The sequence below is a fragment of the Zonotrichia leucophrys genome, chromosome 4A (genome assembly GCF_028769735.1).
Source record: "Zonotrichia leucophrys gambelii isolate GWCS_2022_RI chromosome 4A, RI_Zleu_2.0, whole genome shotgun sequence".
NCBI classification, from domain to species: Eukaryota; Metazoa; Chordata; class Aves; order Passeriformes; family Passerellidae; genus Zonotrichia; species Zonotrichia leucophrys.
The window spans coordinates 11925108-11951952 of NC_088174.1; the positions used below are offsets into that span (position 1 = coordinate 11925108).

A 26845-nucleotide genomic window follows, 5' to 3' on the forward strand; every position below is an offset into this window, starting at 1 on the left:
TACTGCAGGGAGGGGACTGCAGCAAAAACCCTGCAGCAAAAAACCTGTTAGGAGATCCCACTGCTGACCACAAGGATTTCTGGGCTCACTGACCTGGATATTCCAAACCTTTTCAATCTGAATCTTGGATCCTTCTGCTGAGCCATGGGATTGATCCAGAGGCTGAATCTTTGAATGCATTTCTGCTCTAGATGGGGCTGGGGCCTCCCAAGGCTCTGAGCAATTTATGCTCTTCTGATTTCACTTCAAATTCAATGATGGAATTTTATATGCAGTAAGGTGCTAGCTGTAATATATGAGAACTGAATACTTGGAGGGAGTGAAAAAGAACAAGCATTTGGGAAAAGCGTTTAATAATATTTTAGTCAGAAATTGTTTTATAAAAAGGGCATATTTTACATGAAGTAAGCTGTGTTAAAACCCAGTATCCAGGACACTGTTTAAAGAAGAAAAGGTCAAGGTCTTTAACAGTTCCAGAGCTGAACCAGCAGTGAAATGAGTGAGCTCCCACTGTCCTGCAGTGACACTGTCACATCTGTGCTGCTTCATGCAGGTGCGTCCCTGGAGGGAGTTTCAGGGGGTAGATGTTACCATCTAAGGGTGGTACAGATATACAGATCATCTACAGATGATACAGATATACAGATCATCTACAGGTGACACAGAGCCAATGTCAGGCACAACTATGGGGCTGTAGGTTCCAATCACCTTCTCCTGAATAACTGGAAATCTATGGAAACCAGACTCGGATTTCAGACTCTGTAAATCCTTCCATTGTCATTGTTTGTTTTTAGATCAAAGACAAGTCTAAGAGTTCTGATAATGAAAGAGATGTATCTCTCTATCTACAAGTCCCTTGTGTTGTTTTGAAATCCCACTTGTGTGCTGCAGGCCCCTCCAAAATGCTTTAACTCTCTTTGTTCATTGTAAACCTTTTGTAAAAGAATTCTCCATTATTTTCTTTTGTGCTGAGTCTGGTGATATCAGCTATTTCCCTCTAAAGCCCTGCTTAGAAAACTGGGATTTTTTTTTTCTCCTGTGATTTTCTCCACTGTGCTTTTTATCTCATGACTGAAATGGAAATATTTTACTAGTTAAATGGGGGGAAAAAAGCAGTTAAGGCAGATGCTGTTTCATCATCTGCCTAACACAGACCTCCTCAGCATTCAGAACAGCAGTTTACTGCAACAAATTAAGTGCACAAATTTTTCATGTGGAAGAAATGATTCCTGAATTCCCTCTGAAACCTCATTTCTTCAGTAGAAAGATGAGTTAATGAAGAAATTTACAATTTAGTGCCTGTGAGTGCTTATTCTGGCTCTCAGAAGCAGTTTTGTGTTAGTTTCCATTATTTTAAACTCCTTCAGCCATGACTTGGAAGCAGCAGCAGTGGTCATTCCTATAGATTTACTTTTTAGTTACCCACTTTTATTTGCTCAAGCCCTAAACTGACCACTGGGTCTTCAGCCACGTGCTTTTAGTCCTCGCAAAAATATTAGGAAAAGGGAGAGTGAAAAAGGCTGAGTAAAGCCAGCATTTCTTGGTCTGTCTGTCTGGGGGTTCATCCCAGGTGTTTTGGTCCTGTCCCTCCCTGCTGTGCCAATGCACCACATTCCCAAAGGTGAAGAATCCCCCTCTGTGTGCTCCCAGCATGGCATCAGGTGAGAAATGCTGCTGGCTTTTGGCTGGGAGAAGGAGCTGGTGCCATTCCTCACACAGATGTGGGTGTGTTTTTCCAGGCCTGTAATTCATGCAGGAAATGCTGCCACAGAGCTCCTCCTGGAACATGGTTCCTCCATGGTTCCTCCTGGAAGGCAGTAAATACATTCTCTGTGCTTTCAGAAATGGATGCACCCAGGGATTTTATTGAAAGGAAGGATATGGATGTCACAGGAGAAAAAAAGAGTTGTTTCAGCCTAAAAATATAATTTTTGTTTTATTTCTAGTTTAATGATTTGGAAGTCTTCTTTCTTGATATCTTCTTGGAAACATTATCTACTTTATTTCTGTCATGTCCTTCCTAACTGGGAAATAATGAGATGACTACACTGAATAGTTCAATAAAAATATTTGACTCCAGTTTGATTTCCTGTGACACAAAACACCTGACAGGTCTGTCTCAGGCACCACTAGGATCAGTCATCTGTTACACATCTCAGCATTGCAGCACCAGATAGCAGGGCTGGCCTTTTCCTTTTCCTTTTCCTTTTCCTTTTCCTTTTCCTTTTCCTTTTCCTTTTCCTTTTCCTTTTCCTTTTCCTTTTCCTTTTCCTCATGCTTGCATTGCTCAGGCAAAATGCTCCAGCTCAGGTGCAGATTTGGGAGGGAAAGAAGCTGATCTTTGAACTGTAGATACAGCAGTTTTCCAAAGGCTAAAGAGTAAATTAGGAGTAGAAAACAGAAACTGAAGAAAAATGTTAAAATACATTAACCAAGAAATACCAAGCAGAGAAGTGCAGAGATTTCTGATTTTCTGTGCAGGGCAAAGGTTGAATGCTCATTGAAATACAATTCAGGGAACTTCAGATTGAAGCCACTCTTTCAACTTAAGAAGGAGGAACATTTGAGAGTGTGCTTTCCAAAATATAAAGCAATGAATTCCACTTCTTGATAATACTAAGTCTTTAAACTGAAGAGATAAATCTGAAAAGAATTCAAGAAAACTTTAAAATATTTTAGAAATGCAGAACAGGGCATTGTGATATTAACTGAATAGAGAAACATCATTCCCTTGAGACTCAAGGGAGGCACCTCTGCCTGCAGCCTGTGTCCCAGCAGGAAGGATAACAGGTGCAATCTAAAATACTAAAAATAGAGTTTCTAAAGCAGCAGTAGTTGAACACCCAAGGCCCCGGCTGTGCAGTGGGATGCTCTCCTGCCATGCTGCATCCCTGCTTGCTACCTGCATCTGTGTGGCTGCATGAAAGGAGAGAAGATGAGGCACTCATTTCCTGCTGTGGCTTTTTTATAGAAACTTTTCGGTTGTCAAATTAATATTTTTTTTAACCTAACCATTTATTTACAAACCTGTTCTTGGGGCCTGAATTAATCTGCCAGTGTTCTTCTTCAGCAGAAAGAACATTTAGACAATTAGCCCACTGCTGAGGGAAATGGAGGGATGGTTGTCATCAGCTCTAATGATGCTCCTGTACTAAGGATGCTCTAGGAATAAGAAATCAATGAGACAGTGGTTTGAAATGACCCAAGGACTTTCCAACCCAGTGATTTAATAACACAGGGAATAAAAAAATGAATCTTGGTAAATACTGGAACAGAATCTGCCCAAAGGAATTTTCCGATATTATTTTTATTTCCTTGTCTTAATACATTTCAGTTCTATTTGCCCCTTTCTGTTCCATACACTATATTAAAGAAGAAGAAAATGTTTTCTATTCAGTTTGAGTTCTTCATGAGCCTTTTTCCTCTCTGGTTGACTAGAAAGACATTAAAATACAAATATGTAATTAACTGACAGAACAATTTAAGACAAGTTTTAAAATGGTTCTTCTAGCTGTGATGTGTGCCTGGAGAAGCAAAAAGGAGAAAATCCCTTACTTTGAGAGATGGTTTTTTAGGTTTTTTGTTGTGGTTTTTGTTGTTGTTGATGTTGTTTGGTTGGTTGTTTTATTGTTTCTTTTTCTCTGATTTTTTTTTGTTTGTTTTGGATTGTTTTGGTTTGGTTTTGTTTTGTTTGTTTGTTTTTTTGGGCAGACTTGAACCTTTTTGATCTCTCTCTTTTGTAAAGTACCTCTTTGTCAGATTAAATATGAAGATCCCTATCAGAATGCGCTTGGCTTTGACAAGTCTGGCAGAGTCTTGTGTAGCCTGAAACATGGTAATGGCTGGCACTGAAATGAAAAGGTCTTGGATAATGAATAAAGAATATTTTAGCAGCATGACTCATAAGTAATACAAAGGAGCTCTGGCAATGTCTGTTCTAATTACAGACTAGTTGCTCTGTTGTAACAATCATGGGTATTAAGTGTGTGGGATGCTGAAATGTGTGGGCATCCTGCTAAGCTTGATCTCAGCTCCTTGCAGCTCAAATCCTGTCTGTCCCAGCTGGAAAGTAGGAGCCTAAAAATGTACTGAGGGGGACTAAATGTGTGTTATCTATTTTTCAATGTTTTTTGTTGGGCCCTCTGGGCCACAAACTTTTTGAGCTGTCAGAATCACAGAATGTGCTGCTCAATGCCCAAGCTGTCCTGTGGGAGATGCTCCTCATCCCCCTGCACTGCCACAGTGCAGCATTCCCAGGGCATCTTGGTGGGATCAAAGAGCAGCAGCAGCAGCAGTTCCAGGGTCTGTTAGGTCTGTAGAGGTTTGTGTTACCTCCAGGATTTCAGGGAAGGAGGTAACGTGGGCTGCTGTGCCTTTGAGCAGCAGAGATGGTGATAAATCTTGGATGGGAAGCCTGGAGCTGCCAGAGGGTCTGCAGGATGGCACAGCTCTGCTGGGCACTGCCTGCTGAGGGACTGGCTCCCTGTTCTGGTTAGAGAGCCATGGGCTTAGGCATTAAGATATCAATGTGACTCAACCCTGCAATTTAATGAAGGCAGGTCCAGATGTAGAATTTGCTCCATTTCAACAGTTAATGAGTTGGAAAATTGTCCAAGCTCAATTTTCTGTTTCCTTCAAGGTTCTTGCTTCTTGAGTTTGGGTGATTATTTCCCTGGGCACCATTTGTCCTTGCCCACTGCTTGGCTTTCTGTTTTTCAGCATTAAAAGGATTTTTCTCCCTTTTCTGAATGGGGGAGACCCTCTGCCTATTTCCCAGAAATTTTAGTGATGTTAAACATGGTGCATGACTTCATAGGAGAGTGCTCAGAAGCTCTGACTTCACAATACCATGGGATCCTTTTACAGGTGAAGATTTCTGTATTTAGGTGATGTGTAATAAGGAAGGCAGTCCCTGGGCTGGGAAACATATGCACAGAAAATATATCCATGGGTGTTAACTCTCTGTGAATACCATCTGATGATTATGCTTTAAAAATACATCTGTGGGTATTAACTATCCCCAGCTACCATCTGATGATGTTTTAAATATCAGCTGAAGCATGCCAGCCAGCTGAAGGATCACAGGCTGCAGCAGGGAAGGAGGATGAAAAACATAAGCAAGATTTTGGTAAGGAGGGGTTGTTTTGGTGTTGGGTTAATGCTCTTAGTAATAGTGAATTGAGAGAAGACAGAAAATGCCTCTTGCACTGTGACCATCTTTTCTAATCACACTAATGTGTCTGTAATAAAAATAACACTTAGCCTGCCCTTATTTCCCTTGGGATGCTCCCTTAAATTCCCTTCTTTGTTGTCAGTAACCTGGTGAACAAGGAGAGGGGGGTTTTTCCACACCTCTGCTGTGATCCCTGCCAGCAAATTGTGCCAATCATCCACTCTGGAGCCAGCCCTCCCTCCTGTGTGGCACTCCAGGGCAGAGCTGGAGCAGAGCCTGGCTGCAGTGCCCAGTTTGCTGCTGCCCAGGCACTGGGGAGCAGTGGGAGAGACCCCAAAAGCTCAATCCCCCCTCAGAATCCCCCAGAGCTCTTCATGGCTGGGTGCTCTTCAGGCCAGCACAGAGGATGTGCAGGCTGGGCTGGGGGCAATTCATGTTGAAGCTGAAGATGTTGCCTGTTCTAATGCCTGAGCAGCACCTGGGTAAAGGAGTCTCCTTCTTGTTTGGTAGGTTCACAATATCTCTGCTTGCAAGGAGCACTTTTATTAAGTTAAACAGAACACACTCTGCTGTACAGCACCATAATCCCATTAGATGCTCTGCAGGTTCAGACTGGACTACATGTCCTTCACGGTTTCCCCTTAAAGGGACACAGGCAATGATCAACCACCAAAACATTTTCCAGCTCTTTCTACCAGCATATTACAAACATATAACACAAAATCCTAATCACTTCTGGCTTTGTTTTGAAGAAAATAATTTCCCATATGCATTGAAATTAATATTTGCAACAACAGCAACAATGCAAGTAATTGTTTAGCCCCTGAGTACACATGCAAAGTATCCTAAAGAATATCTTTTGTCCAACACCTTAATCAGGAGCTGAATCTACCAAAAGCTCAACTTCATGTGAATGAATATTCATGGGTTTGCACAACTGAAATGTTTGTATTATGAGTAGTCTTAAAAGCACTTACAGTAATACTTTAATTCCGAAAACATAGTGAGAGGTTTCCCAGAAGAGTACCCAGATGTAAAAATTCTGAACAATACCCAGGATTTTGCTTAGGGGGTGTTTTGAACAGACAGTAATGTTGTAAATGAAGCCTGTGGTAACAGTGAACAAAAAGATGTCCCCAGTCTCTGCATGGCTGTCATCTGCATCACTCAAATCCGTCCCAACATGGCCAAAGGTGGCCCTGGGTTATTTTTCCCACACATGAGGCTGTCATGATGTTGCCAGAGGTGACAAAAATCTCCAAATATTACAATGTACTGGTGAAATTTGTGTAACAGCCAAAGCTACTCACAGTGTGATTTCCAGGGGTTGTAAGCATGCATATTCCAGCAGCTCTGCAGCACAAACCCCACAAGAACTAGGGGCAGGTTACTGTGTTTTGGTTTTTTGACAGTGGGATCATTGGCCAGGAATTTGTCCAAGAGATGGTAATGAGAAGAATGCATAAATGAAGCATCAAATTTGCTTTATGTACAAACATATATACATATATATATGACTCTCTCTCTTTTAATATATATTGCTTGAGAAGGTTTAACACATGGCCCTGCAGGCAGTGTGGTGTCATTTCAACAAACAAGCAAATTACCTGGATGGTGTCCCCATTCAGAAGTGCTTGAAATGTCTTTTGCTACCAGTGCTGTCACACCAGGTGAGTGCACAGGGGAAAGAACCAGCTCTAACTTGGCTAACATGCAGACAGACAGACAGACAGACAGACACGGCTGTGCCACTGCCCCAGCTGCAGAGCTGCCCTCCCTGGCACTGAGGGAAGGTCTTTGCAAGGTCCAGCTGTTGCTCTGGGGTGGTAAATCTCTCACCAGATGCTGAGCCATCCCTGTGCCCTTCATATTTGGTGCCATCACCACACTTAGCTCCTGCTCCAGCCAACACTCCTGCACTGAAATATGGAGAGGCTGTAACAGGACTGCAGTATTTGCATCACATTTTAGGCAAGTTCCAAAGGACTATTGATGAGAATTCAATTCAACCCACAGCCCAAAGCAGCATTTTCAGTATCACCCTTTTACAGACTGCCCATTTCTGTGTCCCTTTACAACCTGGGTGCTGCACATCCACTTCCCCTTGTTTTTGATTCTGAACAAGAGATGAGAGCAGACATCACCTTAAATATTCACAAGGAAATGTCAGCTCAGATGAGGCAGTACAGGGAGAAGGATGGAGGTGGGCTCACCATAAATCATTTATGGCCATGAGGCATGAATAGAGGTCACATCATTCTCAGCAACGTTATTTTAATAATGTGATGCAAATCTTCACTTTAATGGCAACCTGAAAATAAAGCAAGCACTTATTGGAAACATATTGGTTTCAGAAAGCTGCCTGGAAGCTTGCAATGTGAAGGCTCTCAAGGGACTTGCACTGAATAACCCAATGGAGTGAGTCCTCCCTGTTGCAAGCCCCAACAAAGCTTGTTTTCAGCAAGTAACCAGCTCTGCTGCTGCTGAACCACCTGAACATCTCATAGTTTCAGAAATACTTGCAATTCTTTAGCACCTAGAAGCACAGAGCAGCCTTGGACAGGTGATACATACCCAGCCAAGGGTGAATTTTTTATTCCTTTCATGTACAGTGCAGCTGTACTGGTGATGGCATTCAAGGGCTTTAAGGTGTCAGGTACATTAGGTTAAAACAACAAATCTCCTCAGAGGCAGCTTCAGAAACTTTGGTTTCTCTGTAATTTCATGTCTGCCTTTGCTTTCAGCAGCTGCCACTAATTCTGAGCTGCTGGCTCAGCTTGGCTTGACAATCAGCCTTGGCACAGCCCAGATGTGGCACAGCTGCATTACAGAGCATCCAATAAATAAACTCACCCTCAGGTACTCACCTCCCTGGGTGACCTCCTGCAGCTCCTCCCCAGGGGCTGCACGGGCAGGTTCTTGCATCAGAGGACAGCTGAATGTACACAATTTATTCCTGCTGCTGCTGAGATATTGTCAAGAACTTGTACAGTCACCTTGTCTGCATCACTGCTCACTTCCTGTGCTATTTTTCCCTGTCCTTTTTTCCTCTGCAGGCTTTGATGGAATGGTTTCTCTTGCCACAACCATTACATTTGACTTCACATACAAGACTTCCATTAGCACGTTTTTCCCAATGCACTAGCAATGCTTCCTTTCCAGTTTATCTCCTATTCTGGGCTTTTTCAGGTGTTATATTTACTTTGTGATGTGCTAACAGGCTTGTATTTTCAAGTTTTTCTTAGACTTCTTGGAAAACTCAGGTTTTTGCCTGCTTCTCCTAGACTGTGAACATAAACTTTCCCTGTAACATATACTGTGGTAGACATGGCTTGGCTTCTTGTGTTAACCTTCTCCCACCATTTATCAGAAATTCCTCAGTAGGGTAGAGAAGGCAAAGAGCTGTCTGGTCTTAGCTGAGTGTGCAGTTGATTATTGGATAATTCCACCTCTGTCTCCCTTGTGAAAATCATGGCTGGATAACCAACAAGACCACTGTCAGCAGCAGAGTCCTCTTGATGCTTAGACTGATGGTTGTACTTCTTGTATAGCAGGGAATACTAAAATTATTTGAGGAAATCAATGGTGAAAGACCAAAGAGTCACATCAGTGTTTTACATGACATTAGAGGGAAAGTGTTGGTTTGTGGGATTAAAAACACTGGAACTGGGGCCAAAAAATAAGACACAAGATTAGGAAGTTAGCTGTTCTCTATTAAGAGCTGTCATTAAAAAAGCAAGTTGTGCCTGTGACATTTGCTGATGTGGAAAATCTAAGCTGCCAAGATGTCATCTTAAACCTCCTATTCCAGCTGTCTCAAAGGAAAAAAAAATTGAACGTTAGGTTTGTGTCTTAACTAGTGAGACATCTGAAAAAGGCTCACATAGCTAAGAACAATGCTTTGAATTTTTGTAATACCTGGGATAATTTTATCAGAGAGGGATTTAAGTGGTGATGCATTACATTATCCTAGTGCTGTGCAAGACATATGGAAATTAGTGATGGATTAGATTTAAGAAAGCTTATAAAAAGAGTCTTGCAAGACCTTTAACCTTAAAATCGTTCATAGCTGAGAAATCCATTAAAATAAGTATTGAAGTAATCCTTGGCCACCACAGTAGTGAGAAATATGCTGGTGATTAATGGCTTTTGGTTATATTTTCTTAAAAGTTTAATATGCAGCTGTAGAGAAAATATCTGTGATAATGGCAGCCACAAGTCCTCACTCTGTTGTAAGAAAAGTTGGATGCAGAGCTGCTGCTGTTCCTGTGGGTTTTGCTGAGAGCAGAAGCAGTGCCAGGGCCCTTTGCAGCCCTGCTGGGTCTGTACCAGAGCCTGACAAATGTCAGTGAAGGCACTTTGGCTAGAGATTCCTGGTGCTGGGCAATCCCCAGCCATGGTGACACCTGTGGCACACCCAGGGCTCCTGTGGTGGCAGCTCTGGTGTTTCACAGCCCTGCATATCCCCAGCTGGGTCAGGGCTGGGCTGTGCCCATGCAGAGATTTCCTCAGTGTCAGAGCAGATTATTCTGCCAGGGCAGCAATGTGACACTCTTGTCTACACTGTTTTACAGAGCTGGGCTGCCTCTTGTCACCCAGCATAATTTCCTGGGCTGGAAATAGAATCTTAATGGTGGAAGTACAAATCAGATTTTCCTGTTGGACACTCATAGAGCTGGCAGCGCGTGGGACTTGCTGACTTTGCAGGGAGCGAGATCACTGTGCAAAGAATCATCACCACTCCTGAGTGCTGGAATATATATGTCTGCACCAAAACTCACTGCCAAGGGTCTGCATTTTGAGCTGCTGGTGAGAGGCCTAATGCTGCAGGAAAGGAATTTCTCTGGTGATGAAGAGAAAACTGATCTGACAATGTCACTGGCCTCCACTAAAGGGAGAACAGGGTGAAGTGGTTACTGTTCCCATTCCGATCACACCCACCAGAGAAGAGCAGGTACATTTGTGCCTTCCTTTCCAGCTGGGCATAAATCAGGTGTGTGATCTGTGCAACTCCTGCAGAATCAATGTCACCTGTGCAGTACCAGACAGCCAGGGATCACCATCAAGCAAGGGCATCTCTTGTTAGATGAGCTAGAAATGCTTTTTTTTTTTTACAGTTTTGCTGGTAGAACAATCTTCTATTTAACAAGCTGTAACAATAATTTCTGTTTTGATACGGGCCTTCAGTTTGATGTACACTTGTACACTCCATGCATGCTTTCTCTTCTTTTAAAAATAATTTTCCAACTCATCCACCTGCTTCTGGCACGTTACCTTAGTTCAAATAAGGATGTGCTGCTCTTTGCTGTTGCTGCCTATTCAGCACAACACATTGCTGGGTGGTATTTTCCATCACTAATCACAAGAGCTATTTGGTTTATCATCACAAGAATTGCATAAACTCTGCTGACCAGCAAAGGCCATTACCCTTGGCTGCAGAAGCTGCTGGAACAAATGAAGAGACCTTCAGTGTGCATCACACAGCAACTCTGAGAGCTTGCCTTGCCTCCCACCTTTCTCTTCCAGATGTCAGGTGTTAGTGAAATGTGCCAGGGTTTCAGAGTAGTAATCACATCAATTTGAGCAGAGAACAAGCTGTTATAATTCACTGTACTAATGAAAATTATGATGACACCACAACAGAAATCCTTGCCAATCTAATCATCTCACACCACCACAGCACAACGTTATTTAAAGACTAATGTCCTTAGTAGCACATACAAGTTTAGGAACAATTTCTGAAGATGATTGAACACCAAAGCAAAGTGGAGCTGCATGGAAAATTTAGCTCTTGCTTGGAGAGAATGGATTCTTCTAAGCACTAGCATGATTCCCACTGTATTAAAGCAAACAAGTTCAATAAAGCATAATGGAGAAAAAGCTGGGGAAAAGTGATTTTTGGCCACAAAAATGCTGGGGAATAAATGTTGCTGCCAAGCAGCATTTCTCTAGTAAAAAAGATGCAAATGGAGATGCAGACTCAATTTGTTACCTCTGAATTTTCTCCCCTTGGGTCATAAAGTTAAATTAATTGGAGGAGAAAAGGGTTAGAGAAGAGTTCTGAGGAAGAAGACATGATTCAGGTTTTCTGTGGCGGGTTATCTCAGCAGCTGTCACAGAGAACAGGGAGGAAGTTGTGGGTCCCCTCCATCCCCAGCACACAGGCATCACCATGTGTGTGCAAAAAATACGTGTATTTACTTCATTATTGTTCAGGGGGGGTGTGTGGATGAAAGAATCCACAAAGGTTTATCAAAAAAGAGCATAAAATCAAATTATATTTAGGGAGCTGTTAGAACTCGTTTGTGTGATTTAATCTGCTTCAAACTCTATCTGCAGCAGTGACTCATGAAACAGCATGTCAAACTATAGTAAATTCAAGGAATAGATACTGCATTAAAAGACTGAAGGAAAGCTAAAATTAATGTGAAAGTGGGCAGTCAAAAGGAAAAAGAACAAACAGGGAGGCTGGTGGGAGGATGGAGGGGGAACAAAGGGAATCTGAGGCAAAGAGGTGAACTGGGAACATGAGATTATGATGGACTCCACAGAAATATTCCTATATGTCATTATATATTCTCTACTTCCTTATTTAGAGGCATTGTTTCTTGAAAGAAATTTGAAAAGGTGATTGAAAAGAGGAATGAGAGCCTTCGGTGAGTGAAGGGAGAAATCTGTTTGGACTCAGTTTGGACTATAAGCCAAGGAGAATAATACTTGGGAAGTGTGGTCCTATGAAGTTTGCCACATGATTAAATATCCAGTTCCTGTGAAATAGAGAAACACAATATCTCACATCAGATTCCAGGCACTGGTGGCACATTTTCCAGAGGAGAGGTGGCCCATGGCCCTGCAGATGGCCTCTGGCGGCCCTGGGAGCACCTGGGTGTCTGTGCAGCCTCTGCCCTGGTGCTTCCCTGGGATGAACCCACATGAGCTGGAAAAGGGAGCTGAGCAGCCATAACTGCCTCAAAGGAGGAGATGATGACTGAGAACTAAAAGGAAATCCCTGGAAATCCCCAGGACTCAGGCTGGGCTGCTGCTGAGGAAGGAGAGGCTCTGGATCCCTGCAGCTCTCAGTTCTGCTCCCATTGGGCTCAGCAGGCTCTGTTCTCCTCCCACACACCCAGAGCTGCTCACACCCAGCCTGTGTGTGCTGGGGACATTTCTGTCTGATTTCTCAAGGAAATGAGGCATTCACACCCAGCCTAACTTCTCCCCATGCCTGTCCATGGCCATCCTCTAATGCAGAGTGGCAGCAGGGATTTCCATCAGCTGAATTCCATGGAGCTCTGGGACTGCCTGGCCCCCAAGGCACAGCTGGCTTGCTCAGGATAACAAACCAGCTCAGCTCTGCAGATATTTCTGGAGATCCCTCACATGAAGATGCTCCAGCTGTCACTCTGCAGTCACAGATCTTTGTTGCTATTCCTCATATCCTGGCAACCTGTGTGTCATCAGCAGAGTAAGAGAGATTTCTGAGTTGCTCAGGGTGATGAGAGTGGCTTCTCCTGGTTTTAAACATAAGCCAGACCTGCACAGAACCAGCACTGATTTCTCTGCCCTCATCCCCCAGTATGCTCTGCTCCAGGCCAATGGTAATGGCTCTTCCCACAGCTGAGTCCAATTTATAGCACCAAAAAGGAGAAACACATAAAAACACAGTTTCAGTGCTACAGACCTGCTCAGCTCTGTGCCCTTCTAGCAGCTTGTGGATACTGAAGAACTGTGTGTATGTACTTATGATTCCAGCACATGATAAGTTAGGTGTCTGTATTTATAAGATATAGGGCTCTTTTTATTGCACAACATACTAAAATGTTTACTGTATATGTCTCTCTCTTGATCTAGAATGACTGTATTTCCTTTCTTGGGAGTTTAAATCTCTCATTCGGTTGAGGCAAAAATAATACATTTTTCCTGTGCAAAAGGGCATTAAAATGGCAGTAAATTTGTGTGCTAGAGACTCCAGGAATGGTCTGTATGTGCCTGGAGCCAGCACTCCCAACCCTGCTAAAGAAGCAGTGACAGTATTTAGCTGTGTAGTATTTCTGAAATGAGGGTGAGCTCCAGCCTCTCACATGAAGTGCCATCTGTCAGTTTGAGACTCATTAGCCACTAGAGAAAACTTACCATCCTGGACAGAAAATTTTGGCAGAAGAGTTGGTTAAGTATCACTCCATGCACAAGCTGAATGCTGGACTCTGACATGCTGGGAATCTCCCTTCCAGGAAAACCGTCGGATTCAACCAAGAGAGGTGACAGATGTCTTTTGGTTTAAGGAGGATATGAGGGAGATGCAAATTGGAGAACCCTTTCAGATGAGCATCACATAGATGATGGTGCTCTTCAAGTCCTGCCTTGCATCCTAAATGTAGCTTAAAGGTTAACAGAATCCACAGACAGGCACACTGGGAGTGCTGAATCGTTACATTTTACACAGTCCTTCACACTGAGAAACCTGGATGGGTCCCAAGAGCAAGCAATCTGGAAATAAAAATGTGTCTGATCAATAAAATTAAATGGCTTGAAGAAATTTGAGTTTAGTGCTCTGTAAGCCCTAATTGGCTTTGTGTGTACCAGAGGTGGCCTTGCCCTTCACAGCTCTTACAGTGTGTGCAGGGTTATTGCAAGGTAACAGCAGTGCAGTGGTAAGCTCAGGGCTCTTGACAGCCCAAAAAACACCAACCACAACCTGTATGTGTGCATCCTTGTCCACTTAAAAATTCTAATAATACAAATCTGAAATGAGTTTTGCATATTTAAACACAGGAAAAATCAGCAGTGGGAAGGGCAGCAAGAATGGAAAAGTGCCCCAGCGGCACCTGAGATCTTTATGCCCTGCTTGGGCTAGCAGGCTGTAACATCAACTCTCTCTACATCAGACATAGATTAATTCCTATTTGCATCCCTACATGCCCCTTTCTTATTTTATGTCAAAGATACAAAATATAGATGTACCACTAACATGGGTGGGATAATAAAAAAGACAAGTATAAGTATTCAAACAGCATGAGCTATTTAAATAGGGAAGTTAAACAAAATCCATCCCAACTGGCTTTCAAGTTTCAGCCTCATGATGTAAAAATCATTCTATTTTACTTACAGAATGCTAAAATCTCCAGAGGAATTGCTCCTCTCTTCTCAGCAACATATGCAGGCAGAATCAGCTTCAGAGGCTTTACAAGGGTGAGCCAAGGGAGACAGCTGAGCAGAGCCTGGGCACCTCCACGAGTGCTCCATCCCCTCTGGCACACACCTGCCCTTTCATCAGCAGCATAAGAAAATCAGGGAAATTTACAGCGCAAAACATATTGAAAGGTCTCACAGGGGGAACTGGAAATTCAGTAGGTTTTAACACATTGCTTGGCTTCAAAGGGTCAGGTCTGAATGGGATTTCCAGCAATGCCCAGAGGTATCCCCAAAGATGTGTTTTAAACCTCTCTGCCACAGGATGAGCCAAAGCTCCCAGAGGTTTCCTTTCCCTTGCCACATGTATTTGAGCTGACAAAGAGATTTGCTTCTCTGAGAACATGCAGCACTGCCAGGCTTCCTTTCACTGCCCTTTTTAAAAGTCTGCATATTTCATCACCTATGTTTTGTAACCTGGCATTGACAACACTCTTTGAGCTAAAATGTGACATTTCTCCCTTGTAATGAGAATATTGCATCCTTGTCCACTTAAAAATTCTAATAATACAAATCTGAAATGAGTTTTGCAAATTTAAACACTTTTAAATAAAACACTTGATGTCAGTGAGGAGCAGATGATGACTCATCAGAGGGGAGCAGGAGAGAACAGTTCTGTTCCTGCTTCCACTGCTGCAGGAAAAGTGTTTGGGATGTTGAGTGCTGATGACCCATTCCATGGCCACACACAGCCCTATAACCTGGGGGACACAAAAAATTGATATTATTTTTCCACCTATATGTATTTTATGTTTGAGCTATGGCTCTTATTTGCCACAAAAGACATTGCATGGTCGGGTATCTGCCAAAATCCACCCCAACACAGACACTGGGCTGTGCCATGGGCTGATCCTGGGGTTTCCAGAGCTGGAAGTGCAAACCAGAGTCCAGATGGATCCATTAAAATGTTGCACCTGGGGGGGAGCTAGCAGGATTTCTCAAAAGGCATGGAAATATGGAGTTTTATTACCACAGGCAGGCTCCCCAGAGCCACTGCAAAGCACAACCAACCTCAAGGCCAGGTCTTATTCCCACTGAGAGAGCTGTGGAACCAGAGCTTTCAATCAAGCAGTTTTCACAGGGACTCCACAACTTCTGCAGGAAGGCAATCCGTGCCAGCCTGGAGGCTTTTATCCAATTTGACAACACAGTGGTCATAGCTATGAGATTTGCTAAGCCTTGGGAACATGGAATTGTCAACAAAGGGATGGAGATATCTTTTATTTGAAACCTTCTCTTCCACCTCCTCCAAAAAGTATTCTATAACTCTAGCAACATTTCTACAACTCCAGCAACATTTTTAATAACTCTGGCAATAAATTCTTAACCCTCCAAGGGCAAAAATGGAAACTAGTGACAAGCCATGGTGCCTGGGGTGATGATCTGCTACTGAGTAATCTCACCATGTCATGGTAAATAACTACTGTCATTTTCTTGTAATGTTCTTATTGCTTTATCAGAATAAACATTAGAGAATACATCACATTCCTTTGTGTTCCTCAATTCCTATTAAACTCCTGGCTGCTTCAATGTGGCCTCTGTATGCAGCTTGGCTGCAGACTGGTGAGCTGTGACTTTCTGCGGCACAATATTATCATTTCTCAACTCCTGTTCAACTCCAACTGCAACTTTTCATGGGCAAAGATGGATGCCATGAGCAAAATCCAGGCTCAGGCAAAATTTATCTCAATTTATCCTGGACAGAAAAAGTAACTGAGGGTACCTTACTGGAAGCAAAATATACTGCTTGAATGAATTTACAGTAAATAATAAAATACACCAGGGACAGAGTATTTACTGTAGGGGAAGAATGTAATATATGATATTGGTAATTCCCCTTAAAACTATGCTATTAAGCAAGTATAAAGGTGATAATCACTTTTTTAAGGCATTAATATCATATTTCTAAGCCAGTCGGTGTGTGACATCTACCAATATAAAACAGCCATTTTTAATTTCTTCCAGAAATAGCTGCACATGTTTTATGCCCCTTCCAGGACTCTCACAGCAATGTGAAGGGTGAATTTGGGCCTGAGGCTCTCATCAAGGCAAGGTGCACAATCCTGAGGGCCAGGGTGATGCCTTGGGGGTCACCTGGAACAGAGGCCAGACAGTGTTAGAGGAATGAAGGGGGGATTTATTGAAAGGTCTTTAAAGGATAAACCTTGGGCAGTGCAAGAGCCTGGCCATGGCTCTACCCAAGGTGGGCCCAAGATGAACCCCAGGTGACAAGTTTTCACACTTTTATAGGTTTTGGTCCATTTACATATTGGTGTTAATTGTCCAATTACAGCTCCAGGTTATGAAGTTCCACTCTCCCAGATTGCTCTCCTCAATTCTCTGTTTACACTTCTTGGGCCTGAAACTGCAATGCTGCCCTTAGTTCTCAGGCTGAAAAAGGAGGGTTTATGTCTAACTAAACTATGAAGAGAACTTGCTAACACTTTATATTAAGCTCAGAGTTATAGACTAATGCAGGACAAAATCTGGAAAATGTGAAAGCTAAGACTTAAGGGTATAAACACTGGAAAGATAAATGTCTGACTTAATCTATGGAGGAACTGCTGAGGTCAGACCAGGAATAAAATCAGCCAACACACAGACCCATCTTAGTCCCAGCCCTGCAGAAACCCAACAAGAGCCCATCACAGATATTGAAGCCAGCCCTGGCCAGCCAGCAGAATCTTATTGCAGAACCAGGCTGTGTTTCCACAGATTAAGAGCATAATTTCACTCAATGAGGCATCTGTACATGTTTCACACATTGATTATTTGCAATTTAAAGCTGGTTTTAGAGCCTTGGATCAACTTTTGGCTCCAATACCCAAAAAATCACAGCCCAGTTCCTTCTTCACTCCATTTAAAGTGAAGTCCTTCCTACTCCTGGAGATCACCTGGATCCTTGCTCCCCACATTTCTGTCATGGATTTATGGCTTCTTTTTTTGAATACAGGCACTGGGAATTACACAGAATATTCTTGCACAGCACCAGTAGCATTTCCCTGTCACACAGGGAACACTTTGCCTGCTGCAGAGGGATAAGCCAGCTCTGAACCTCTGTGGTTTTAAAGCTCTGCTGATACCTGGATACCTCATTTATGGAGCTGCAGATCCCAGAGGCAGGTGATTACAGAGAGAATCTCAGCATCTCCTTTGCTTCTCCAAAAGGCTCAGAATAAAGCCTAAGCGCGTGCACTTTGAACACTTAAATCCTAAAAGGAAAAAAAATAAAACCCAAAACCCAAACAAACCACTGGTTATATTACTTTCTACACAGCTCATGATTTGTAAGTCAGTATCATGATACCATCACTGCATTTTGGCTTGGCAAGCAGACTTAGAGCAGAATTATCCCCTACAAACCTTGGGCAGGGAGCTTTTCCAGCACAGGTTTGATGCTTCTGTCTCTGCACAAGCAAATGCTGATGTGTTTCAGAGACCTGGTGGCTTTAATGCATTTAAAGCAGTAGCTCCTTTGCCCATCTAGAAGTTGGGCTTTAACTGCACAGGGCAGAGAGAACCTTCAGTCTCCAGGCAAGGCATTCCTGTTGATCCCAGTTCCTGTGAGCACATTATAAATCTTGCTTTTACAGTTAAACTCTCCTCATCAAAGCAGAAGCATCCTTATTAGATTATTTAGAAAAGCCCATAATTACCAAGGTCTAATTTATTAATGAGATGGGCAATTTAAACACCATCTTTGGAGATAATGAAACTGTGCTAACTCTGAGGCTGAGGGAACACCAACACCATGGAAACTGTCACCAACAAAAGCCATGATACTGCAGAGACGTGGTTTGCCCGCCTGCTGGAAACACCCAACACACTCAATCTCTTAAAATGGAAACAGCACAAATATTACTCAGGCTGCATGTGATGCTGGCAGAGAACAAAAGTGCAGTTTGTGGGTTTCCACAGCAGTTTCCCTTGGCAGCTGTACATGGCATTGACATCCCAGAGTGTCCCAGAGGTGCAGCAGAGTGGATTCACTGGAAGCTCCACACCTGTTGAAGAAACTGCTCTCTCCAGGCACTTTCCAGAAGTATGTTCATTCTTCAGAGGCCTGTTAGAAAAATGGTGAAAAAGGAAAAAACAATGTTAGAAAAATGGGGAAAAAGGAAAAAACACTCCTGTGTTCTTGAGCTGGTACTGAGCTGGTCTGTTTTGCCTGTCCTGCTGGTATAAGGCCGTTCACTGGTAATGGCGCACACTTAGCAAGATTTGATGTTGGGCTGTTTTTGTAGAGCCCCAGGAACAGCAAGCAACCCATCTCTGCTCCCCATAAAGAGTTTCTTTTCCAACAAGAGACAAACCTCAGAGGCTGCCTGCAAGGGCAGGGGTCAGTGTGCAGGAACTGTCTGCAGTGCCCCTGTTCTGCAGCACCTCAGCTGCCAGCTGCCATCTGCACAGACTCTTCCCTGGACAAAAAAGGTGCTGCTAGTGTAAGCAGAGCATTAAAGAAAGTGTATTTAACTCTAGGGCCCTCACAGCAAGATTTCAAGGGATGCTGCAAGACAAGCAGAGGTTTCAGAGGATGCAGGAGCATCCCAGCACTGCTGTAAGGGCAGCCTCTCCTTGCAGGGCCCAGGGAGATGTGCTGCCCCATAAAACATCCCAACACTTGGAAAAGGCAGCAGGAGACATGAGGAAAGCCTTATTTTCTGGTGACAGAAATACTTCTGCCTGTTAGCTAAGCAAAACACTGGCCTGTAATTATTCCTGATGCAGAGCACCAGGCAGCAGCTCATGCAAACCAGGCTTCTCCATCAGATGCCTTAATGAGGAGGTCAGTGCATCTTGCATTGAGGGATTTGGGATTTGAACACTAACTGGAGTGGCATGTGTTAGAAGGACATGTGAATTAATGACACTATTTATAACCCATCTCATTATCACACACAGCTTGATGCCTCAGCCAGCCACTAATTCTCTTAACAAATTTCTTTAGCTGGAAATAAAACTGCTTTGCTTCAGCTGTGATCAGTTAGAAGAATGCTGCTGTTGTTATTGTTTGGTTTTTTAAATGTAAACAGCCCTTTTCAAATGAAGGCTCCATGACTGCATGGTGTAACTCAGCCCCAAGTCTAGGTCTCAGATACAAAAATATTCATGTTGAAGCTGATAAATGGACAATGAACAAATTACATGCTTGAATCCCCTCCTTTGTTGTATTTTTGATCTCTAATATTGGAATGCTATAATTGTTTTGAAGTTCCTTGTGTGCACATTACCAAAGCATATGTTAATACAGAAATATAAAATTCAACATCTTGTCCTTTACATTTTAAAAGAAATGTGCCTTTCCTTTTATTTGTGTCTATTCTTTGAAACAAAGGAGAAAAGAAAACATCATCTGATAAATATTAAACACTTGCATATGATTCCAGCCTTTTTCCCTCTGAGGCTGTGGCATGGCACTGGCTTTTTGACTCTTTCAGCTGAAAGAGGACACTGAATCCTAATCCTGTTTTTATAGAAAACAAGTTGAAAGGCACTTTTTTGTTATTATTCTAGATATCTATTCTTTTTTAAGTGTTTTTAAAGTCCAGACACATAAGGGAGAGATATAAGGAAATCAAACCCTCTTCTTAAACACAGACATCCAAGAGTAAAATCCATTCTTCCTTCTTTTTCCTGCTAAAATAAATCACTATTTGCAAGGTTGGTTGCCTGGGGGCAACCTCTCTGACCTGTCTTCAGTTTCCTCCTGCATTTGGAAATGATGACTTTTGAAGCAAGGGACAGAAAGTGACAGTGCATCTGCTATGGGCTAATTAATGCTTACCCACAAACCAGGGTGGATTTCTGCTCCTCCTGTGTTCTTTGAGCTGGTACTGACAGCCCTTGGAGGACCCTGGTGTCAGAACAGAAAGAATGTCACCTCCCCATGTCTCTTCTTGCAGCCCCTCAGGGGTGTGCAGAGGACAGGGTTTCATCACTCTTGAGATGGATGTCTTCATCTGCCCCTGAGTGATGAGGAAAAGAGAGGAGAGACCACATCCAGGTGGAGCAAGAGCAGGGCTGAGGGTGGAGGCAGCTGCTGCTCAGCAATGAGTGATGCTCTTTCTGTGCCTGAGAAAATAAACACAGGGAATCAATTAGCTCTAAATGTAAGTGGCGATAATGTGACTGATCAGGCACCAGAATTGTTTTAGTGATGGGGGTGAGAAGGAATCCATTATAGCTGACAATAGTGTTAATAAAGATCCATTTCCAGAGGTCTGGAGAAGTGGACAGGGCTGCAATCACAGCAGTGCTCTCCACCCTCCTCTTTTGCACTGGGATGAAGGCAGAGCTCCTCACTTGCTGTAGCTGTTAAGACAGAGCAGAAAAAGACACCAGGAGGATGAATCCCAGCACTGCCCCATGCAAGGAGGGTGTGAAGTCACCAGTGCTGGGGCCTCTGCTCCCTCAGTCCCTCTGTGCTCACCTCTGCTCAGAGCCAGCCTCAGTCTAAAGGGAAGTACAGAAGATGATTCCTGCCTCATTGGTGCAAAAACCTTTGCTGGAGGGTATTTTCAGAAGTCTTTCCCAGCAGCCTCTACATGCAGGTGCTGTGCTTAATCACAGCTTCCATCAGGTGCTAAATCTACTGCAGATAATTCTCCATGGCTGCTGCACCACTGGGAATCATCTCTGAGCACAGCCCTGCCCTGAAACCAGCACAGCCACATCTCAGAAGTGTCCTTTCCTTCACAAACAGCATTTCCAGACTACTCAGGGCTTAGCAAGAAGAGGGATAAGCATGTGATGCATTGCAGGGAAGGTAGGAGTTGATTTGCATCTCTTCTGTCACCATGAGACTTCCAGGATGGAGCATGGAGGAGGAGGATTTAACAATGGATGATGTCTTTAGGTTAAAATGTCACAGACAAAGAGGACCCCATAAAAGCCAGCCAAAGATGGCCTTTGGCAGGACTTTCAAAGAACTTTGCTCCCAGTGAGCTGTTCCAGACATCTTCCCCCACAATGAGCCATAGCTGTGAGCTAATCTGTCATATTAACTCAATGCAGCAGAATGTGAATAGACTGCAATCCATTCTTGAAAAAAAAATCCCAACTGTTTGCTGGTGACTATTTGCATGGAGGGAAGTCTTTTAGGCACATTTACAGCCCTCCTTCTCTCCATGCAGACTGGCCAGGCAGTGTTCTTGCAGATGGCTCAGTGTGCAGCAGGACTGTGGCTGTGACCAAGTGTGTGATGATTCTGTGGTTTTGCTGCCTCTGGCTTCAGAAGAGCTGTTGGTGCTTTTCCTGGGCCTGGTAAGGCACAGCCTGACACCTTTCACAGGGTGATTTATCTCACTCAGCTGGGGCAAGCCAGGGTCCTGCTGTTTCTCCTTGGTGGAGGAGCTCCCTCTCCATCCTGCCATTCTGGGAGCATCACCTCACTGATTTACCTGACAATGGGTTTGCAGAGCAAAGTAATGTTCTCTCCATCCCTCCCTACCAGGAGTGGCACAGTGTGTGTGCCACCATCCTCTGCTAACTCCTCTAAGGGCATGGAGCAGCCTGAGAACCATTTGAAAATCCATTTTCCCATTTCTACTTCCACCAGAGCCCAATCTCTGTCTCCATGGCTTTGTCTCCTTGCATTTTCTCTGTGGCACAGTTTCCTGCTGAACACACTGAAAAGATCAAGTCTGGGTACCCCAAAGATTTCCTTTTTGGGCAGCAGTGACCAGTAAAGCACTAACTGGTGCTGCTTCTCCAAGACAGCTGGGATGAACTGAAGAGTGGTACTGTTAAATGGTGTGCAGGGTAATGATCAGCAATAATTAAAGCAAGTACATAACAATATGCTTCACAATCTGATTCTGGTGTATTAGCCAGGCAATCTTGAATACAAAAATTCTCCCCTTTTCCTCTAAATTAGGGGTGAAAATTCTGTTGCTGCAACTAAATGAGATGCCACTGAAACTGGAACATTTGTCACTTGGATCTAATTAAACATTGATTAGCTGCTCTGACCCCCAGTGTCCTCAAACACATGAAGTTGAAATTTCACTCCACAGACTGTCCCTAAACAAAGGGCTGGCTTCTGGAAAGCTGCACTTTCCCCCTGAGCTCTGTAAAATAACTCTGAGAAGTTACTTTAGAAATGAAGTCCTGAAGCGAGACTGTCTGTCCCAGGTGCTGTGCCTGCTCCAGGCACACACTGCAATCCCAGCTGCCAAACCTGGAGCCTAAAGGGATTTCCCTTGGCTCTGAGGGGCCCAAAAAGAAGGAGCAGGAATCAGTTTGGCCTCGGGGCACTGCCAGATTACACCCAAGCCTCACAAGACAGGGCTCTGAGGCACCCAACATCCATAAGGACAAAGCTGTAATGAAAACCTGTCACTCCAAATAAACCCAGACCAAGAAAGGATCTGCTCTCAGGGACTGCACCACTGCAAAAGAGCATCAGAAAAACACTCTCCTCTTTGTTACAGCTCTTGCCTCTCCTTTAACGTAATTTTTGTCTAAAGAAGGTTCTTCCACAAGTCCTGTAGCTGTGGGATCCAGACCACAGATTTCAGAGAGACAAATCTGGCTATCTTTGGGAAAATTTCCAGTTATAATGACCTGACCATAACTGCTCTGCAAATTGGTCCCAGAGTTAATTTCCTTTTCCCCAGAAAAAGAACTACTTTTTCAGTGTGAAGTAGCTTCAGTTTCCACCAAATTTTATTTTATTTCATCTACTGCCCTGCAGCACTGGCTGCCACCAAGCTGCCCTCCATTACAAAGACAAGTATAGATGGTCTTGTAGTCCAGCCAGAATTAATTATACCCAGGAAAATAACTCATTTTCAGTTCTTAGAAACATATCTGTCCCTATCAGGAGAAGGTCAAATACAGATTTCTCCTGTGCCAAATCCATTGCTTTTTGAGTTAGGAGATTGCCATCTATAATTATCAAATATTTTCAGGGCATTTCAGCACTGCCAGCCTGAGACCTCTGTATGTCAGTCAGGCTGAAATCACTCGTGATAAATCAGCTTTCCTCCCCAGAGATTACCAGAGGGTGCATGAGGATGGCACCACCTGGATTTCTGTGGGACAGAGTGGATGCAGCAGGGGTCAGTGCCCAGGTTCTGGGCCATCTCCAGGCATGTGTGTCCCCAGGTAGCCATGGGCATTTCTACAGTGTCAGACTGTAGAACATCTTGCCATGGCAGGACCTGCTCATCCTTGCTGCTTTCAAGATGAACAGATTATAATCAAAGAAAACACTGACATCTCTACCTTGATGTACTCTTTCTTTAGTTTTATGCAGTTAGAACAATGAAGGCATCACCTGGATTTTGGAAAAATATTCTGTATTATATATATAGAGAGAGAGAGAGAGAGAACATATACAGAGTATATATAGAGGGTATATAGAGATAGAGTATATAGAGTACAGAATTATATATATTATATATATTATATATATTATATATATTATATATTATATATATTATTTTTATATAATATATATTATATATTTACATATTATATATATTTATATTTTTAAATATTCTGTATTATAACATAATAACCTCTCTATTATTAATTACCTCCCTTTATTAATTGCAGATAGAAAAATAATCTCTAGATAATATTTCTATGGATTTAATGATTGTTGTATTGAGATGCTTTGGAAGCACTTTTAAACTGAAACACTTGGCAATTTTTTTCACAAATGCTATCCAGTTTAGCACCTATTTTTTATTAATAATATCTAGTTTCTTATAAATTAAAAACTATAATCTGAGTAACAAAAATTTTTCAAAAGTAAAAAATATCATGAATATTGATTGAGGTGAAAGCTTAAGTCTTCTTGGGAAGCTATCAAGTGTGTTAAAAAAAAGGTAGAATTGGAAGTAGTTGAATTTGCAGGCAAGTTGTCTCAGGTTACCAAAGACAGGGGCAAAACTCACACAGATAAAGATGCCATTTAAAAGCAGTGGCTCCTGATGCTGCTCAGGATTGTCTCCCTTCCATAGTGAGGGCAGCACACAGGTGGGATTCTGCTCTCCTTCACCTGCTCTGCCACCACCCCAGGTAAGTGTGGGGAAATAATTAACAAGATATCAGGTGAAATAATTACACCTGACAGATGCTACACATTCAGGAAAGCCAATAAGCAGTGCTTTGGCTCTCCTTGCCTCTGGCTTTAACTCAGATTTTTCCAGATGATGCATGGGATTGCACTGGAGGGCTGAACAGGTAATTACCTCTCTCTATTTCCTACCCTTCCTCTGCATTCTAAGCATATTTAAAGGGCACTTAGAAAAAGCAGCCACAACCTAAGTTAAAATGTAATACGAAAAGAAAATATTGGTAGGCTGTCTGGGAAGGTGACGCAGCAGGAATCACACACTGGACAAAATGTGGCTTTCTCCTCCCCTGAGCTTTGCCCCTGGGTTTCTGGGCTTGTTCTTATCAGCTTTCCTCAGCTGCTGTGGCAGGAGAGGAGCTGCAGCCACACCTGGGTGGTTTCAGGGAGCTGTGAGCAGGACAAGCTCAGCAGAGACCCCAGAGTGTCCCCCTGCCCTGGGACTGAGCTCCTCAGCATCCACTTCAGAGCATCTCCCTGGCAGGAGGGAAATGCCAGATCTGCTGCTCCTCAGCTGAGAACTTCCCTGTCTCAGTGGCTGATGACAGCACAAGACAGAGGTGCAGAACAGCTTAGGAAGAGAAAACACAAACCCACACAGATATAAACCCACACAGATATAAACCCACACAGGCAACAAGAAAGGGGCAATGTAGGAGCAACCAAAAGCCCTTGACACCAGCACAACTTCGGGTTGGTTATAAATGAAACTGATTTAGCATTGCAGCTATGAAATCCATGCCGAGGGCAGCATGGCCCCAACATTGCTCTGTCAGCAGAAGGCTGCTTTACTGTTCAGGCTGGGGCTATGGTTCAGGTTCAAAAAGCCCCAGGGCTTAGAGCTCCAGGGACATTGCAACTATATAATAACCTAAAAGCCAACCATGGAAGATGGGAAAAATTAAATATTTGGTGGGACCTGGTCCCAGTGAAAAACTGCTGTGTGAATAAATATGTTATTTCCTCAAATGGGACCAAATCTGCCCTGAAACTCCCCAACTAGCATTGGATTTAATAACAATAAGCCTGCAAAAAGTGAAGATTAAAAATTTATTCTGAACTAAATGAAGCTATTAACAGAACAGTTTTCTGCCATTACAAATTTATGATACATAATATACAGCTGCCTCCTTTTGAGAACACTAAACCACATTGGTCACCCTCTGTGAGCACCCAGGAGTTCTGCTGCACCTCACCTTTGCTGCTCACTGCTGGACTCCAACACTGGAGGAACAATGAAAACACACTTTTTTGAACTCTTTAAAGAATAAAATCTCACATTTCCCTAACTGAAACATTGTGAGAAACTGTTGGAAGGGATCATCACTAAGTTCAAGATATTTTATTTCTGCCTTTTCTTCACAGAATTTTCCAAGCATAAAATTCCTTTAAAACATCTGCTATAGAATATTCCATTACAAATTATAGAATATTTAGTACAACCTGGAGTAGTGATAAATAAAAAACCATACAGTAAAAAACCCTGTCAGTCGTTCCTCCTGAAGGAATCCAGAAAGAACTGGAGGTGAGGAGACAACACTGACTTACAGGAACAAGTAAATAGAAGAGAAGCACGGGATTATTCATGTTATAGTTACTCCAGATGCCCTGTGATGTGCTCAGTCAGCATTAACAGGGCCCTGCTGGCTGTATCAGAGACAGGAACACCCTGTCTGCTGTCCCTGCACCCCTGGGAGCCCCTGGTGTCCCCTGTGCAGGGTGCTCATCCCTCTCTGCACACCCAGCTCTGCTTTACTGGGGCATCCTGCTCCCACTGCCCCAGAAACCCCAGCCCCACATCTGAGTCCCTTGGTGCTCAGAACTGCTGAGTAACAATCAGCACCAAAAAGAGCCACCAGGTTTTAAACACAGCAAAATATTGAATTTCTGGCCACACACAAGCCTGTGAACCCTTTGCTGCACCTCCAGCCCCTCTGCTCCCTTCAGAATCTGGGGTGTGATGCTGTGGCCATGTGGACCAGGTAGGTTTTTGTATTTCTTTCTTTTCTGACACCTTGTAACTGCACTCTTGGTTTCATCTAACACTGTGGATAATTGTACTGAAGACAAAAATAGCCTTAAATTAAAAAACATTTTTAAAAAAGAGGAAATTGTTTTCTGGTTGAGGTGCTTGCCAGTACATATAAATTCAGGACAGAGTCTACTTCCCTATAAAATTTTGATGGTGTTCTCTGCTGGAAGGCTGACAAGACATTGAATTCCACATTCAGGAAATGTTTGACTCCATGATGTGTTTATAATTAAATTTATTTCCCTTGAATGCAGCCGAGCATCTCCCTGGCTTATTGCACAAGACAGCTGCATGTTCAGGATTATGCCTGTAGAAGCAAATAGATTGATGACATGATTTAGGAGCTATCTGAAAAGATTAATTGATT

At 43.1% G+C, this 26845-nt stretch overlaps 1 long non-coding RNA gene across 1 annotated transcript in view; it reads right to left on the reverse strand.

Annotated features, from left to right (window-relative positions):
- Nucleotides 1-17572: 17572 nt before the first annotated feature.
- Nucleotides 17573-26845, reverse strand: part of LOC135447752 (uncharacterized) — a 47403-nt gene continuing 38130 nt past the window's right edge. The window contains exons 2-3 of the long non-coding RNA XR_010440291.1: nucleotides 20148-20434; nucleotides 17573-18425 (exon numbers count right to left, since the gene is read on the reverse strand). This is a non-coding gene — a long non-coding RNA (uncharacterized LOC135447752). The remainder of the gene's footprint in view (nucleotides 18426-20147; nucleotides 20435-26845) is intronic.